Source organism: Macaca thibetana, chromosome 8 (genome assembly GCF_024542745.1).
Source record: "Macaca thibetana thibetana isolate TM-01 chromosome 8, ASM2454274v1, whole genome shotgun sequence".
NCBI lineage: Eukaryota > Metazoa > Chordata > Mammalia > Primates > Cercopithecidae > Macaca > Macaca thibetana.
In genome coordinates, this window is record NC_065585.1 from 120669708 (window position 1) to 120688794 (window position 19087).

The 19087-nt window shown below is 47.5% G+C and overlaps 2 protein-coding genes across 3 annotated transcripts in view; one reads left to right on the plus strand and one right to left on the minus strand.

Moving 5' to 3' along the window:
• LOC126961287 (60S ribosomal protein L34-like) overlaps nt 1–19087 on the minus strand; it is a 563491-nt gene that overhangs the window by 310982 nt on the left and 233422 nt on the right. The window lies entirely within an intron of this gene.
• Nucleotides 1–19087, plus strand: part of PEBP4 (phosphatidylethanolamine binding protein 4) — a 478151-nt gene that overhangs the window by 236730 nt on the left and 222334 nt on the right. The window contains exon 1 of one of the 2 annotated variants that reach the window (XM_050801461.1): nt 15276–15415. The exons of the other annotated variant lie outside the window; for it this stretch is intronic. The gene's annotated coding sequence lies outside the window, so the exon portion shown is untranslated. Of the gene's footprint in view, nt 1–15275; nt 15416–19087 lie in introns of those variants that run through there. 2 annotated transcript variants of the gene reach the window in all.

A 19087-nucleotide genomic window follows, 5' to 3' on the forward strand; every position in this document is an offset into this window, starting at 1 on the left:
CCTGGCTAACACAGTGAAACCCTGTCTCTACTAAAAATACAAAAAATTAGCTGGGCGTGGTGGCGGGTGGCTGCAGTCCCAGCTACTCAGGAGGCTGAGGCAGGAAAATGGCGTGAACCCGGGAGATGGAGCTTGCAGTGAGCCAAGATCATGCCACTGCACTCCAGCCTGGGTGACAGAGTGAGACTCTGTCTCAAAAAAAAAAAAAAAGAATTAAAAAAAAAAATCTACCATGTGTTCATTTTATGTCTGTATGAGAGTGATGATTTCACCCTTTTTGAAACCACCCTTTAACAGTCACATATCAATGGCATATAGCTTGAAGCAAACACAAAGGGATCAATTAGATAGCGATTATTCACTTATATAAGCTCTTCCTACATGACAATAGGATCCAATTTACAAATGTTTAGACCATTTTATCAGCAGCCAAGCCCTGAGTACAAAGGCAGCCTTGTACATCTGGCAGTGCTCTGACAGGCCAAGGAAACAAACCAACCATTCGTATTCTTCTATGTATCATCATATTACAGGAAGCTTTTCAACATCATGAGGATTGCATAATCAACTCTGAACATCTGGAATTAAGGAGGCTGACTGAACAGAGCAGAAGTCGTGAACTTTCCCGGACCTCCATACTCCACCCACTCAACTCAACAAATGTTTACTGGGTGCCTATGATGTACAGCACTCAGTGCTAAAATGCAGTAGGGAAATAAATAAATCTTTTCGATCTGATTGAAATTAATTTCCTAATTTCAAAAGGAAGAACTAACGACAGGGACCCTACACTGAAAGATATGTTACAGGTTACCATTGCAACCAAAATGCAGATTCAGTCACTCATCACTTTGAATGCAATGAACAAGTACAAGGCTGGTATTGTTAGGCAGACATCAGCAGGGCAGGAGAGGGTCCCCCCCATCCCAACCCCACCCCAAGAATGTCAGCTGGTCATCAAGTGATGATCAGGCAGTTGTTAGTTGTCTCTCTAAAATAATAATTGGTAGCAGCCAGCACTAGGGAAAGGCAGTCTCTCAACAGATAGAAACACCTAAAGCTGGTGATGGGCAACTTCCCGATAAGGTCTCAGGAGCTGAGAGAGTGGGCTCAAGCATGCGCTCTATGGGGCAAGATGGCGGAGTGTAACTGGTACATGACGTTCCTCTAGGAACACTCATTTGGTAAGTGAAAAGTGCCTCAAATGAGCGTGTGTGTTACTCCAGTAAACACACTGCACATGTGGTTCCTCTGAAGCGCTGGCAGGCCACTGCGCATGTGGACAGCCCACCCCAGGGGAAAAATCAGGGGAGAAGGGATGCAATTCCCCAGAAGCATGGCAACGTATAAGACCCCAAGTCAAAGGCCATACCACGGACTTGATCTCTCAAGTAGCTGGCTTGGTGCTCTTCCAAGTGCACTTTACTTCCTTTTGTTCCTGCTTGAAACTTTTTTTTTTTTTTGAGATGGAGTTTTGCTCTTGCTGCTCAGGCTGGAGTACATTGGTGCAATCTCAGCTCACTGCAATCTCTGCCTCCCGGGTTCAAGCGATTCTCCTGCCTCAGCCTCCCATGTAGCTGGATTGCAGGCATGCACCACTATGCCCGGGGAATTTTTCGTATTTAATAGAAACGGGATTTCACCATATTGGTCAGGCTGGTCTCGAACTCCTGACCTCAGGTGATCCACCTGCCTCGGCCTCCCAAAGTGCTGGGATTACAGGCATGAGCCACCGCACCCGGCCTCAAAAGCTTTTGAATACACTTTCACTCCTGCTCTAAAACTTGCCTTGGTCTGTCACTCTGCCTTATGTACTTCAGGTAAATTATTTCTTTTAAGGAGGCAAGAAGTGAGGTTGCTGCAGACTCTTATGGATTCACAATAAAGAAAGTGCCTTTATTCCAAGACTTAGCTCAGGGGAAGAAGTACAGACTCCTGCCTTTAAGGGTACTGCTTTGCTTTTGCGGCAGAAATCAGGGGCTTTTAAAGGGGGACTTGGCATGCAGGCATGGCATGCAGAGGAGGGAGTGAGCAGGTGGGGATCTTCATGACTCACTTTGGTGCCTTACCTACCAGGTGGTTCTGCTGGTGCCACCGCAAGCAGAACTAGGTTGTACGGTAGCAGGACGAGCAGCAGACAAAACTCCTCAGACACTGAGTTACAGAAGGAGGAAGGGGTTTATTCGGCCGGGGGCATCAGCAAGACTTCAGTCTCAGGAGCCGAGCTCCCCGAGTAACCAATTCCTGTCCCTTTTAAGGGCTCACAACTCTAAGGGGGTGCGTGTGAGAGGGTCGTGACTGATTGAGCAAGCAGGGGGTACGTGACTGGGGGCTGCACGCACCTGTAATTAGATCGGAACAAAACAAGATAGGGATTTTCACAGTGCATTTCTATATAATATCTGTAATCTATAGATAATAGAACCAATTAGGTCAGGGGTCCATCTTTAACTACCAGGCCCAGGGTGCGATGCCGGGCTGTCTGCCTGTGGATTTCATTTCTGCCTTTTAGTTTTTACTTCTTCTTTCTTTGGAGGCAGAAATTGGGCATAAGACAATATGAGAGGTAGTCTCCTCCCTTAGTACAATGGCTATTGTCTCAAGATGCTCTCCAGGTGGGACAGAGTTGGGTCAAGGGCATATACTTTAGATGGTAAATTGACTGTTGTCTCTCCCAGTGGGTCAGCGTTCTGGCTCTGGAGCTTCTAATAAGCATGTAGTTAGATAAGCTTGCCCTGTAGGGAATGCCTGGTGAAGGGAATGTAAAGGTTATGATTACATTTCTAAAGGGCTAAGTAGAGGCCAGACATGGTGGCTCATGCCTGTAATCCCAGCACTTTGAGAGGCTGAGGCAGGCGGATCACTTGAGGTCAGGAGTTTGAGACTAACTTGGCCAACATGGTGAAACTCTGTCTCTACTAAAAATACAAAAATTAGCAAGCCTTGGTGGCGCATGCCTGTAATCCTAGCTACTCAGTGTCAGGCCTCTGAGCCCAAGTTAAGCCATCATATCCCCTGTTACCTGCACTTATACATCCAGATGGCCTGAAGCAACTGAAGATCCACAAAAGAAGTGAAAATAGCCTTAACTGATGACATTCCACCATTGTGACTTGTTTCTGCTCCACCCTAACTGACCAATGTACTTTGTAATCTCCCCCACCCTTAAGAAGGTTCTTTGTAATTCTCCCCCCTTGAGAATGTACTTTGTGAGATCCACCCCCTGCCCGCAAAACTTTGCTCCTAACTCCACTGCCTACCCCAAAACCTGTAAGAACTAATGATAATCCCACCACCCTTTGCTGACTCTGCTTTTGGACTCAGCCCACCTGCAACCAGGTGAAATAAACAGCCTTGTTGCTCACAGAAAGCCTGCTTGGTGGTCTCTTCACACAGACGTGCGCGATACTCGGGAGGCTGAGGTTGGAGAATCGCTTGACCCGGAAGGCGGAGCCTGCAGTGAGCCGAGATCGCGCCACTGCACTCCAGCCTGGGTGACAGAGCGAGACTCCATCTCAAAAAAAAAAAAAAAAAAAAAAGCTAAATAGAACATGGGGAAAAGAAGGAAAGAAAAAAGAAGAGAGGAAGAAAAAATTTTAAAACCTTTCTCTCTTAGAAAACTGGGGGTACTCAGTTACATCATGATAGGATAGGTTATGTTACAGTATTGATATCAGAGTTAAGAAATTATTTAGGCAGATAGTGAGGGTAAGGAAGTCCTTGGTAAGGTTTTTCTTTTAATGAAAAGCAGCCCCCAAATCATTTTCTTTTCTAATAAAGAGCAGCCTGTAAAATCAAGCTGCAGACATAGATAAGTAAGCTAGAAGCTTGCACAGGTGAATGCCGCAGTTGTGCCAATAGGAAAAGGCTACCTGGAGCTAGGCATGTTCAAAATGGCGGCTCTGTGTTCCCTTCTCTTTGCCAGCCATGTGTACAGTAAGAAGCAGACAACATAGCACTGACCAAGTGGAAAGCCCTTTGCATAGTAAGATTAGAATGGGGTAGCCAGCCTACTCTGCGTGTTATGTTAATGTCTACCTGGTTCAACCAATCTGTGGGCCCTATGTAAATCAGGCACCACCTCCTCAAGCCAGTCTATAAAATCAGATGCACTCAAACGCAGGCCGGAATTCCTCTGGAGGCCCTTGTCTCTGTGGCAAGAGAGAAAGCTGTTCTCTTTTCTCTTTCTTTTGCCTATTAAACCTCCACTCCTAAGTTCTCTTCTGGTGTGTGTCTGTGTCCTTAACCTTCTTGGCATGAGACGACAAACCTTGGGTATTTACGCCAGACAATGTCACCACTTCAGTATCATGAAATGACACAACTTAAGAGAGAGAATATATTCACTAGATAGAGTGGGCCAACGGCAAGTTGCAGTGTTGCTGCCCATCTTAGATAGGGGTAGGGAGAAATGGTGGGAGCCCAACCCTGAAGCGAGTGAAGAGCTCCTGTCCTCAACATTACAGGCAGGGGCACATTGTCACAGCCAGCTGAGAGGGGCTGGCATTCTTCCAGCAGCCCCATGCTTCCAACGTGATCATCTGGGAGGGTTCTGGTGGGTCCTCCAGAAAAACCTTCCTCCAAGGGACCCTGTCGGGGGAAGCCATGGCATCATCTGTTTATAATTCAAGGCCTGTGGACTCTATTAATTTGGTAGGCAACCTGGTGACCAAAGGGAGAAAGTCTCGTTGTCAAGTGATATTTTCTTGGGAAGCCCAAGTCCCTCAAAAAAAAGTTTTCCCAAGGACCCCTGCCAATACCAAGACAGAGAAGCTGCCATCAATAAATATATGACCTACTCGAGAAGACAAGATCTGCACAGGTAGAAAGTCAGGTGCAGATGCCCCTTGACTTATGAAGGGGTTACGTCCTGATAAGTCCATCATGAATGGAAAATATTATAAGTCGAAAATGCAGCTAATACCCTTAACCAACTGAGCATCACAGCTTAGCCTAGCCTACCTTAAACGTGCTCAGAACACCTACATCAGCCTAGAGTTGGGCAGAATGATCAGGCACAAAGCCCATTTTATAACAAAGTGTTGACTCTCTCATGTAACTTACTGCATGCAGGACACAGTGGCATGTGGCATCAGGTTGTTCACCCGCATGATCGTCTGGCTGAATGGGAGCTGCGCTCTCTGCACTGCCCAGCATCACAGGGCAGTATCCTACCACATACTGCTAGCCCAGGAAAAGATCGAAATTCACAATGCAAAGTATGGTTTCTGCTGAATGCGTGTTGCCTTTGCACCATCATAAAGTTGAAAAATCATAAACCATTGTAACCGGGGGGTTGTCTATAATGATGTCTCAGCTTGAGTGATGTTGGCCCAGGGGAACATTAGGAAAGCTTGAAGAAGGCACCAGGCCAGAGTTGGGCATTCTAGGTGGTGTGGGATTTGGTAGCTGGGTAACGGGGATAGAGAGCAATCCCAAGGCAGGCCCCAGACAGAGGGGGAGGGAGTTCGAGGAGGCCCAGAGACAGGGCACTGGGGACAGCCTGATTGTTTAGGAATGTTATTACTCCCTAGACAACCAGCCTAGGAAGTCCCCCCAAGGCCACTCATTCAGAAGCCTTTCCCATTCACATCGATGGAAAAATACCCAGGCTGCACATATGCCCAGGTTGGGCCCCAGGCCGGCCTTTGGGGAAGTCCCCTTCCCTCCATCAGATTGCTTTCCTGCCCCACGGGATTGCGCTTCCGAAGCGAGACACACAGGACTTGGGAAAAGGGATCGGCCGTGAAGTCAACTCAGGCGCATTCATCCGGTGTTGCTATGGAATGAGACCACCACTTCTCCTGTTGTCCTTCCCAGCTTCTCCCCCACCTCCCCTTTTCCTTAGTTTATAAGACAGGAGAAAATGGAGAAAGCAAAACGTTAGAAAGAAACAGAAGTAAGATAAATAGCTAGATGACCTTGGAGCCACCACCTGGCCCTGGTGGTTAAAATAATAACAATAATATTAACCCCTGAGCAAAACTACTTGTGTTATATGTAAATTCCAGACATTGTATGAGAAAGCACTGTAAAACTTTTCATTCTATTAGCTGATGTATGTAGCCCCCAGTCACGTTCCTCACGCTTACTTGATCTATCACGACCGTTTCACGTGGACCCCTTAAGAGTTGTAAGCCCTTAAAAGGGCTAGGAATTTCTTTTTCCGGGAGCTCGGCTCTTGAGACGCAAGTCTGCTGAGGCTCCCGGCCGAATAAAAACCTCTTCCTTCTTTAATCCGGTGTCTGAGGAGTTTTGTCTGCAGCTGGTCCTGCTACATTTCTTGGTTCCCTGACCGGGAAGTGAGGTGATTAACAGAAGGTGGAGGCAGCCCCTTAGGCAGCTTATGCCTGCCCTGTAGAGCATCCCTGCTGGGGACTCTGGCCAGCTTAAGCAACGTGGATCCTGAGAGCGCTCCCGGGTAGGTGTTTGCCCCAGTGGAACGCCTCGTCAGAGCAGTGCATGGTAGGCCCCCGCGGAGGATCAGCGCAGTGGTTGAACACCGGGAAGGAACTGGCACTTTAAGTCCGTACATCTGAAACTTGGTAAGACCGGTCTTTGGAACTTGCCCACTCCTTTTGAGTGGAAACGTGGCCTGACCACCCACGGCATGTCTGTAGTGGCACTTTGGTTTTTGTTTTTGACTTGACTTGAACTGCTTGATACTTTGGTTTTGGTTTTGACCTGGCTTGGATTTCTGGATACTCTAATTTTGGTTTTGATTCTGGTTTGGTGTAAACTGAAAAAGTGTGCGTGTGTCCTTTTTACCCATTCTTTGTTCTGTGGTGTGCATGTGGTGTGAGCGTGGTGTTTTGTCTTGAGGAAACATGGGTCAGACACAAAGTAAGCCCAGTCTGCTGGGAACTATGTTGAAAAATTTTAAAAAGGGATTTAATGGAGACTATGGGGTTACTATGACACCAGGGAAACTTAGAACTTTGTGTGAAATAGATTAGCCAACACTAGAAGTGGGTTGGCCATCAGAAGGAAGCCTGGACAGGTCCCTTGTTTCTAAGGTATGGCACAAGGTTACTGGTAAGTCATGACACTCAGACCAGTTCCCATACATAGACACTTGGTTATAGCTGGTGCTAGACCCCCAACAGTAGCTAAGAGGGCAGGTAGCAGCAGTGCTAGTAGCAAAAGGACAGATAGCCAAGGAAGGATCCCGCTCTACCCACCAAGGGAAATCAACTCCCGAAGTTCTGTTCAATCCAACATCAGAAGATCCATTGCAGGAGATGGCACTAGTGATCCCAGTGGTGCCCTCCCCTTACCAGGGAGACAGGCTCCCCACTCTTCAGCCCACAGTGCTTGTGCCTCTGCAAGACAAACATATCCCTAGGCCACCCAGAGTACACAAGAGAGGAGGTGAAGCCTGGGGAGAAATCCCACCCTGGGCAGCTCATTTATGATCAGGGTCATCTGATCAAGGTCAGAAACACCAAATCATAGTCCTCAGAGGTGAGGTAGGGAGGAGGATCAGGAGAGTGTGGTGGGAAAGAGTGGAGGTCCAGGGTCGGTGTGGTTGGCTTCAAACCCTGTCACTGCCATTGACCAGCAGTGAACCTTGGGCGAGCTCTCCCACTCTCTGTGCCATTTCCTTGCCTGAAAATGGGGACAGTCGCTGCACACCACAAAGAGTATTTCCGAGAATAAAAATGGGCAATGCAGGTCAAAAACAGAGAAGAGCAGACAGCAGGGGTGCAACAAAGGTACATTCGTACATATTGGCCAACTCAGTGAGTTCTTGACTATTTACCAGCAGAATTCTTCTTTTTTTTTTTGAGACAGAGTCCCGCTCTGTCACCCAGGCTGGAGTTCAGTGGCGTGATCTTGGCTCACTGCAACCTCTGCCTCCCGGGTTCAAGAAATTCTCCTGCCTCAGCCTCCTGAATAGCTGGGATTACCTGCATGTGCCACCACACTGGGCTAATTTTCATATATTTTTTAGTAGAGACGAGGTTTTACGATGTTCGTCAGGTTGGTCTCAACCTCCTGGCCTCAAGTGATCCATCCACCTCAGCCTCCCAAAGTGCCAGGATTACAGGCATGAGCCACCGCACCCGGCCTTATTCTTTAAAATATGCCCTAAACAGAACATTACTGGAGAATAGCTTGTACAGGCCCAAGCTCTAACCAGTCAGCTTTCCCTCCCCACACTTTGCATCCAAAATGGTTCTTGAAGCACCTCCCTAGAGCACAGGTGGAAAAATCAATGCTCCAAATCCATCCTATTCTCAAGAGTGGGATTCCTTCAGCAATGCTCCTGGCAGGACATAGCACCCACAGAGGGCCCCTTCAAGGAGGGCTCTCTGTAGGAAAGCCAGACATTCACACCCACCAGAACCCTCCCAGATGATCGTGTTGGGAGCACGGAGCTGCTGGAAGGATGCCAGCTCCTTTCTGCCATCTGTGACAGAGCTTGGGGCTGAGCTGCCAGGGATAGTGAAAACCCAAGCTCCTCACACTCCCCTAGGCTGGCTCCTGCCATTTCTCCCCACCGTGGGCAGTATCTAAACACTCTGTTGATGGGTACCTTATGGTTTCCCAGGTGGTCCTGCAAGGGACCAGTCATCTCATCAGTGGTGGCTGACCTGATGCTGGGCAGAAATCTGCCTCTGGGTAGCCTCATCCATTTCCCCTCTGGAGCTACAGAGGACTAGGCTTCCCTCAACCCCTCCACCCCCACCCATCTGGCATTGCTTTGGGAGATGATTGCTACATATAAAAGGAAAACAGTTGGCCAGGCATGGTGGCTCATGCCTGTAATCCCAGCCCTCTGGGAGGCTGAGGCGGGTGGATGACTTGAGGTCAGCAGTTCGAGACCAACCTGATCACATGGCGAAACCCTGTCTCTACTAAAAATACAAAAATTAGCTGGGTGTGGTGGCAGGCACCTGTAAACCTAGCTACTTGGGAGGCTGAGGTACAAGAATGGCTTGAAACCCGGAGGTGGAGGTTGCAGAGGTGGAGGTTGTAGTGAGCCAAGATCACACCACTATACTCCAGACTGGGTGACAGAGTGAGACTGTGTCTTAAAAAAAAAAAAAAAAAACAAAGTGAGCTCCACAATAGCTCACCCTGACCTTAGCAGTTACCTTCCTAAAAAAGCTCCCTCCCAGGTAGGCAAGCATCATGGATAAGGCCAGGGTAAAGAGGAAGGAAGGTCAGAAGGCTCAGGAAGGCCGCTCTTGTGTTTCCTGAGTTCTCAAATGACTTTCCCGGTGAAGAGCAAGAACCTGGCCTCGTCCCAAGCCTGGTCTTTATTCCTTGGCTGGTGTCTGCAAATGTTCTGACACACAGGCCAAGCCTCTCACAGCTCCCAGTGCACACTTGCTGTCAGTGGCTTCGGGCTTAATGACTTGGCTGCCTTCACTCCTCCACCGGGCAGTGTGACAGCCATCAGTCCTCAAACCGAAGGCTGCAATTGATGCGAGGACTTGAAGAAGTGCTTCAGAGCCAGGGCCGCTCTAATGAGACTCTGCAGCAATGCCGAATCAGATGTCAGAGCCTGGGACTCAGGCCTTGAAGCATTCGATGCAAAAGTTCTAGTCCCCCTCACGGAGAAAAGGATGAGCTCATGGTAAACAGCCTCCAAGACTCACTGCAAAATACCTTCTCTATGGTGAAGTCTCCCTCAATTCTGTTCTCACAAGTTTCCCTACTAGTTTACCCCTTTATTATAGCCTTATCACAGTCTGTTTTGTTTTGCTGTTGGTTACATAAATGTTCATCTTTCCCATTAAACTGTGGAAGTGAATATCGTGTTGCATTTATTGTGGTATTAAACCCCAGAGCTTAGGACATTGCATTTTCCGTGGCTATGCAAGGATTTTTTTTTTTTTTTTTTTTTTTTTTTTAATTGAGATGGAATCTCATTCTGTTGCCCAGGCTGGAGTGCAGAGGCATGATCTCGGCTCACGGCAACCTCCGCCTCCAGGGTTCAAGCAATTCTACTGCCTCAGCCTCCCGAGTAACTGGGACTACAGGCGCATGCTGCCACGCCCAGCTAATTTTTTGTGTTTCAGTAGAGATGGGTGTTTCGCCGTGTTGCCCAGGCTGGTCTTGAACTCCGAGCTCAGGCAATCTGCTGGGATTATAGATGTGCGCCACTGTGCCCAGCTGGCCCGTGGATATTTAAATTGCATGGGCAGCTACTCTACTCACGTTTCCCAGAAGGGATCAGCTAAACTCCATTCTGGACCCAGCTGAAACTACTTCTTTTTTTTCTCTAATTGCACACTGGTATAGTGGGAAGAGGCCACGCAGCTTCAGAGGTACTCAGCACCTGGCCTGTGGAGGACCCCAGTGGAAATCTGCTGATTAGATGCATGCATGAATTAATAAGATGAGATGCAGGAGAGTCATCAAAGAGGGAAGATCCAAAGTGTCACAGTTTGGGTGAACTGAATCAAAGCAGCCTGCGCAACAAAGGTTCATTGACCACCGGCTTTTGGACTGAGGCTGGAAAACGCAAGTGGCCAAGGACACCCTTGGTGCAGGGAGGAAGCATACAGGCTTTGGATTCAGGCAGATCTGGGTTGGGATCCAGCTCTTCCGTTCACTAGCTGTGTGACCTTGGATAAAGTTTTCAATCCCACCAAGCTTCAGCTGTAAAGCGGGGTAAGCGTCCCCACACCACAGGGCTGTGGGAGGAGGAAATGGAAGGGTGCTGGTTACGCGCGCTCACATACTCCTTTGCACACGGTGAGTGCTCAGTCCATAAAAGCTTTTGTCATCGGAACAGCTCTAAGCATCCACGTGGAGCAAAGGACCTGGAGGCAGAGTGGGGATGGAAAAAGACTATCCCCAGCCTTGCCTTTCTACAGAGAAGCTCAGGAAACAGGACAGGCGGGTATCTGAGCTCCTTGGGCCTATTGCAACATCTGTTTGCCCTGCAGTTTTCTCTGGAGGCTCTCCAGGCAAGTGACAGGCCTTATTTAGCACAGCAAGATGATGGAAGCTGACACTGGCTAGCTGAGCAGATCTTGTGGTTCCTCCGCAGATCATCAGCCCCAAGGAGTACCTTATGGCACTGATTGCCCTTACTGAAGAGACGCCCTTACTGAACTATCATCCCTTGGCACCTCCTGAGCTGCTGTCTTGCAGTTTTGATGGATCTCTTTTTTTTTTGTTCTCATCAGAGTTAGAATTTTTCCTGGTTTAAGAGGGAAAAGATAAGGCTGGGCGGTGTGGGTGATGCCTATAATCCCAGCACTTTAGGAGGCCAAGGTGAGAGGATTGCTTGAGCCCAGAGGTTCGAGACCAGCCTGGGCCACATGGCAAAACCCCATCTTTACAAAAAAAAAAAAAAATTACTGAGGTGTGGTGGCATGTGCCTGTAGTGTCAGCTACCCAGGAGGGCGAGGTGGGAGGATTGCCTGAGCCTGGAGGGTTGAAGGCTGCAGTGAGCTGTGATCGCATCACTGCACTCCAGCCTGGGCAACACAGCAGGATCCTGTCTCAATAAAGAAATAAGAGGGAAAAAATGGAATCAAACATACTATGTGTCAAATACTGTGCTCACCCTTCCCCTTCCTCGTCTGCATGAGCCATGGGTTAGTGCACCCACTCTAAAGATGAGGAAACAGGAATAGAAAGAATAGGAAGCTTGACTAAGGCACAAGCTCGCAGTGGTAGGTCCATGCCCAAAGCACATGTCTTCTCTCTGAAAAAGGAGTTTTGCCAGCATAGGCTCTCTTCCCATAGTTTCGGGCCAGGAATGTTGGTGCCAGCCTGAAGGCTCTCCACTATGACCTTGTTAACCTCACAGAAACCTGCATGGAGAAATGGGTTAGTTTGGAGGACTTGCTGGAGAGAAGACAAGTGCGTAAGTCAGCTCTTATTTAAGGAAGAATCAACTCTGCAGCATGCCCCAGTTTCCCATCTGTGGAATAGTCTCCTGTCTTCTTTCCAGCTTTTGGAGATGTTGTAAGGCTGAGTGACAGTACCAAAGGGGGGCATCCCATGCTGCCCCAGGGTTCCCCCATCCAGTCTAAGACTTGCATGCAGTCCCCACCCCACCTCTCTTGGTCCCTTGTGTTTTGTGCTCTAACAATCCCATCCTGCTCTTCATCCACCAGCCTCCTTGCCCTTCTGCCCCAGTCCCTTTGCACTGCCTCTTGTCCCTCTCGCAAAGCCTTTTCTGATCCTCACTCTGTAAGAGAATCATACCCTCTGTCTTGATTGTATTGGTGGGATTTTAACTGACAGAGGTTACCAAGTGACAACACGAAGAGGCCAATGCCACTGAAAGTATTTATTATGTATAGTTTCCAAGAGAAAGGGGCACACTACGTCTTGCAGGACCACATGGGGAAGCAGCTGGTAGGTCGTGAGGCAGGAGGAGCCAGGACAAAGTAGGGCCCTGATTGTGTTTCCTATGGGAAGGAAGGGAGGAAAGCACAGGTTGAGTGGCTGAGCTGGTTGAAGATTGGCTGGTTTGCATGATGTTCGTGGTCTGGGGTGATTTAGGGCAGTGGGAGTATTGGCTTGGTGTGACAGTAGATAAAGGAGGTGGTGGGGGATTGGGGAATGAATTGGCTGACGTGCACGTGAAAGGCAAGTTCACAGGCAAGTTATGTACTATCTCTAGGAATTAGCTAGCCCTGGGAGGGACAGTCTCTTCCAGGCCAGCAGGGCCCCCAAGATGTCAAACCATCATAAAATACAGAAAATGAAAAACATAGCCAGGTGCGGTAGCTCATGCCTGTAATCCCAGCACTTTGGGAGGCCAAGGCAGGCGGATCACCTGAGGTCGGGAGTTCAAGACCAGCCTAACCAACCTGGAGAAACCCCGTCTCTACTAAAAATACAAAATTAACCAGGGTGGTGGCACATGCCTGTAATCCCAGCTACTCAGGAGGCTGAGGCAGGAGAATCGCTTGAACCCAGGAGGCAGAGGTTGCGGTGAGCCGAGATCGTGCCATTGCACTCCAACCTGGGCAATAAGGGTGAAACAAAACAAAACAAAACAAACCATGATTGGCTGGGCACAGGGGCTCACACCTCTAATCCCAGTGCTTTGGGAGGCCAAGGCAGGAGGATTGCTTCAGTCCAGGAGTTCGAGACCAGCCTGGGTAACATAGCGAGACTCCCATCTCTGCAAAAATTTAAAAAATTAGCTGGACATGGTGGTGTGCAGACTGTAGTCCTCGCTATGTGGAAAGATCCCTGGAGTCCAGGCGTTCAAGGCTGAAGTGAGCTATGATTGCACCACTGCACTCCAACCTGGGCAACAGAGTAAGACCTCCAAAAAAAACTTTTTTAAAAACATGATTAACACACCCTCCTCTTTAACCTGGGAGTGCTTCTATGACTGAACTCAGCGCACAGTTGGTGATTTTTTTTTTTTTTTTGAGATGGAATCTTCCTCTGTCACACAGGCTGGATTTTAATGGTGTGATCTCGGCTCACTGCAACCTCCGCCTCCCAGGTTCAAGCGATTCCCCTGCCTTAGCCTCCCAAGTAGCTGCGATTATAGGCATGTGCCACCACACCTGGCTAATTTTTTTGAAGTTTTAGTAGAGATGTGGTTTCACCATGTTGGCCAGGCTGGTTTCAAACTCCTGACCTCAACTGATCCGCCCGCCATGGACTCCCAAAGTGTTAGGATTACAGGCGTGAGCCTCTGCACCCGGCCCACAGTTGGTGATTTTGTTTGCTGTGTTTTTTTGTTTTGTTTTGTTTAGACAGAGTCTCACTCTAGGCTGAAGTGCAGTGGTACAAATATGGCTCACTTTAGCCTCTACCTCCCAGGCTCGAGCATTCCTCTCTCCTCAGCCTCAAGGTGTGCACTACCACACATGGTTAACTTTTCTTTCTTTCTTCCTCCCTTCCTTTTTTTTTTTTTTTTTTTTTTTTTTTTTGTAGAGACAGGGGGTCTCACTATTTTGCCCAGGCTGGTCTTGAACCCCTTAATTCAAGCAATCCTCCCGCCTCAGCCTCCCATTGTGCTGGGCTTACAGGTGTGAGCCACCACACCTGGCTGTTTGTTTCTTTGGATGCTCATCTCCCTTCCTAAACTGTGAGCTTATCAAAAGCGGGATCCTCACCTTGTTCATCTTTGCACCTTCAGCACCTGCCATGTGCCTGCTATTTGTCTAGATTGAATACAAGGACTCTCCAGCCTGGCTGCATATGAGAATCATCTGGGAAGCATTTGAAACCCTTCATGTCTAGGCTTCACCTTCTGAGATTCTGGTCTAATTCACCTGGGGTGGGGCCAGGCATTGGTGATTTTCAGGAGTTCCTCAGGTGGTCTACTGGGCAGAACCACTGGGTGTTTGACTTCCCATTGATTTGTTGATTTTCCTATGAGGAATTCTCTAGAAAGAAAGTAAGGGGATGGTTCCAGGTGTGGTCATTTAAAACACAGCAGGAAACCCAGGACCTGAAAACCAAGTACTTGCCCTGGGATTAGTTACCTGATTGGTAGAACCTTACCCAAGTGTGAGCCAACCTGGAAGACTTGGGTCTGAACCAGGTGGTGGCCTCCATTATTCTGCAGGCTCCAGGCCACACTTGTTGGGGAAGGGGACGTTTCTAAATCCCCCCAGTGGCCAGGTGTGGTGGGTGGCTCACGCCTACAATCCCAGCCCTTTGAGAAGCCAAGGCGGTGGATCACCTGAGGTCAGGGGTTTGAGACCAACCTGGCCAACATGGTGAAACCCCATCTCTACTAAAACTACAACAACAACAACAACAAAAAATTAGCTGGGCGTGGTGGTGGGTGCCTGTAATCCCAGCTATTCAGGAGGCTGAGGCACAAGAATCGCTTGAACCCGGGAGGCAGAGGTTGCAGTGAGCCCAGATCACGCCATTGCACTCTAACTTGGGCAACAAGAGTTAAACTCCGCCTTAATCAATGCCTCCAGACTGGGAGCTCTGAAGATAGTTGTCAATCCAGTCTCTCTCCTGTCTGTGGCTGAGGGCCTGTTGCTCTCCGTGGTCAAACGTTGCACATCTTTCCCTGGACGCTGGTCTCAGTGGTTCCTCCCTCCAACCTTCTGCACCTGTCCCTGCAGCCTTCTTTTTCTGCATCTCCAGTGTCCCTTCTGCCTGACTCTCTGTGCATCTAGAAAGGCAGGAGAAACGGTAAGATAATTGTCTCCGCAGTTTCCACTCTTTTCCTTAGAATCCTTGGAAGGAGGAATGCTGGCAAACCCACCCATTCTTCTTTTCCTATTCTCTCCTGCCCTACATATCAGCTCCTCCCTGGAACTCCCCTGGAACTTTCTCCAACTGTCTCCCCAACTGCCAACGGCTGCCTCCTCTCCTGTGGCTCTAGGAATCTTCTTGAACCTCTCGAACTCTCAACATCCGCAGGCTCTGATTACCTTAAGGGCCCAAACTGAGGGACACCCTGGAGGGAGTTTTCTCCCCACGTTCTCCAGGCCAGAAACCTGTCAAGGTATGTACCTTCCTGCAGCCAGCACCCAACAGCTCCCACACTGTTCCGGGCAAGTGACAAGGGCTCTTCTCCCCTGTTTGTGTGCGGTAGGAATTTGCTATGAGAGAGAGGAGAGAGAGAAAAAAAACCTTGGACTAGGCAGCTGTTAGAAATTCGTGGGCTGGATGCGGTGGCTCACGCCTGTAATCCCAACACTTTGGGAGACCGAGGCGGGCAGATCATGAGGTCAGGAGATTGAGACCATCTTGGCTAACACGGTAAAACCCCGTCTCTACTGAAAATACAAAAAAAATTAGCTGGGCGTGGTGGCGGGCGTCTGTAGTCCCAGCTACTCGGGAGGCTGAGGCAGGAGAACGGCGTGAACCTGGGAGGTGGAGCTTGCCGTGAGCCAAGAAAGAAAGAAATTCGTGGTAAAGGTGGTGTTTCCAATTTTTTCACTCTAGTGTGATTTGAGCACATCATTTGAGGCATTATTTGTGACATTCTTCATGGTGTTTCTAGGTGCCTGTCTGTGAGCCTCAAACATTTCTCTAATTCTCCTCAGAAAGGCCACTTCGGTGAATTTCTCACTGCCTGAGTTTTGGGCTGTGATGAGCCTCACTGATTTCAGGCAGGCCTTACATCTGATAGATTTAGTGCGTTTCTTTCCTTTGTGAGGTCCTCATTCCCCCTTCTGTGATATAGGAATAAGGATCCCCATTTCCTCCCATCCTGAGAAATTTAGAGGGAACCAGAGATTGACTCTGTCCCTGCCAAGAGGGACGAGGTAAATACATAGCTTCAGTAGGCTCTAAGTTCAATTCTCACCTCCACCAGATGGACAAAACGTTCAACCTTTCAAGGGTGACATGACGGCAGGTGAATGTGTGAGGCACCACCATTTCATAGCCCCTCTGGAGCCTGCCATCCCATGGGTGAAGTGATTCATTAATAGATGCAATGTGCATCTATTAATGAAATGGGTTTATTAAGTCAACCGTTGGTTGCTGAGACCACCAAGCTGGGGTTACCTAAAAGAGGAACTTATGTCCCTAGAGTGGAAAGGTCCTGGCCCCCAGCCTCTGGCCCGAGGCCCTTTGGATAAATGGAGGGGTGAGGGAAAGGGTCAGAGCTGGGTTTATCTCACAGACACTCTCCTGACTCCTGGGGAATATAATTGTTGGGAAAATCCAGCCCTGGAGCTCTCTTCGCCAGCCCCATCATTGCCACCATGACTTCCTCTGTCTTCTGCTTGATAGAAGGAAAGCAACATCTCTTAAAACAGAGCAAGTGTAGACACCCTGTAACAGAGCATTCCCCATTCCTTCCTCCCGTTTCTTAGACATTGCTAGCATTCATGCACTTAACGATCAGCCATAACACTTGAGGCATTCTTGTTCTTAACTATTTTAAACAAACAGTTATCTGTAAGGCCAATTAAGAATAATAAAAATAAAATATTTTCCTTTACCTCCATTTAGTCCATCGTCGATGTTCTTCCCTTCTTTATGTAGAGCCAAGGTTTCACTTTCCTTTTCATTGAAGGGCTTCTTTTAACATTTCATGCAAGGCAGGTGTACTGGCAAAATCTTCTCTCAGTTTTTCTTTGTCTTCATATCCTCTCCACTTTTGAAGAAAAATTCCGCTGGAAACAGATTCTAGGTTGATGGAAGTTTTAACTTTTTAAAACTGTTTCACTCCATTCTCTTCTCGCTTGCTTTCTGATGGGAAGTTTGATGTAATTCTTATCATTGTTCATTTAGAATAAGCCCCCCTGCCCGAGAAAAAAACAAAGGAAATTATATTTTTATACTTCTGCATTTCAAGACAATTTTCAGATTGGTCATCTGAAATGAAAGGTACATGAAAAGCAACCAAGAGTTGATAACAAAAGATGGCCCAAGTGCATATTGGGTGACTTTGGAATTCTTTCCCTGTCTTTAAATAGGACAATCAAAGGTCAGAATAGTTCCTTTACGACATACGGTTTTTACATGTGCGTGCTTATTTATGTAACGATTTATTAAGCATCTGCTATGTTCATAGTGCTGTGGGGAATGCAGAGACAAATGAGTCCCTCACAGGATGAAATATGTGCACAGAAAAGTAGAGCAGAAGGCAGAAATCAATGAATGGGAGGTGGGAGGAGCAGCTCTGCTCCTGGAGCTTCAGTGAGACCCAGATCTATAATGCGGGGGAAGCATGATCTTTAGGAATTCAATATCCACCCCTCCCTCTCTGATTTTCTCCCTTCCCCAACCCCCGAGGGGTAATGGAGCACCTCCTGGTCCCAGGCACTGTGCTGGTGGCAGACACAGCAATTCCTAGGCTACCTGGGGTCTCTCCTCCACGAAGGTAACAGCCTAGTGACAGAGAAATACCAGTAAATAAACAAAAATGGCCAGATATTATTATTCTATCCTGGTGGAAGCACTGCAGATGCTGTCTGCAGATATGACAAGATACCCAGGAAGGTACCCTAAAGGAAGTGATGTTTAAATAGCACATAAAGGTGAGAAAAAGTAAGCCAGGTAGGTCATGGGGCAGGAGACAAAGGCACCCCTTATAGACAGAATGGCTTGTGCAAAAAGGCCTAGAGGTGGGAGAGAGCATGGCTGATTGGGAAGACGGAGAGTAGTCCACACAGGCTGAACAAGAGGTCTACACAGTGAGGAGGATGGAGTGGCCAGTGTTGCCAAAGGGGGCTCTAGAGAACACTAGTTTCTGGGATTTTTTTTTTTCTCTCATTCTACAGGTTGTCTTTTCACTGTTTTGATAGTGTCCTTTGATGCCCAAAAGTTTTCCATTTTCATGGAGTTCAATTTGTCAGTCTACTTTTGCTGCCTCTGCTTTTGGTGTCATATGTAAATCAATGCCAAATACAATGTCATGAAGCTTTTCCCCTGTGTTTTCTTCTAAGAGTTTTGTGGTTTCAGCTCTTACATTTAGATCTTTGATCCATTTTGAATTAAAGCAAGGTTCCAACTTCATTGGTGTAAAGCAAGGATCCAACTTTATTCTTTTGCATGTGGCCATCCACTTGTCCCAGAATCATTTTCAGCACCCTTGCTGAAAATCATTTGAGCACACGCGCGCACACACACACATGCATACACTCATACACACATATGATGGTTTATTTCTGGGCTCTCTAGTCTATTCTGTTGGCCTATTTATCTGTCTTTATGCCAGTACCAAACTATTTGGATTACTGTAGCTTTGTATTAAGTTTTGAAATCAGAAAGTATGAGTCCTTCAACTATGTTCTTCTTTTCAAGATTGTTTGACTATTTGGGGTCCTATGAGATTATATATAAATTTTAGGATGGGTTTTTCTATTTCTATAAAAAAATTTGGCATTTTGACAGGGGTTGCAATGAATCTATAGATCACTCTGAGTAACTTTGTCATCTTAACAAAATTAAGTCTTCCACTCCATGAACATTGAATGACTTTACATTTGTTTATCTCTTCTTTAATTTATTTTAGCAAAATTTTGTAGTTTCAGTGTACAAGTCTTTCACCTCCTTGGTTAAGTTTCTTCCCACTTTATTCTGCTTTATGTAATCATAAATAGAGTTGTTTTCCTAATTTCCTATTTGAATTCTTCATTTTTAGAGTGAAGAAATACATTTGATTTTTGTTTGTTGATTTTGTAAATTACAACCTTACTGAATTTGCTTATTAGCTCTA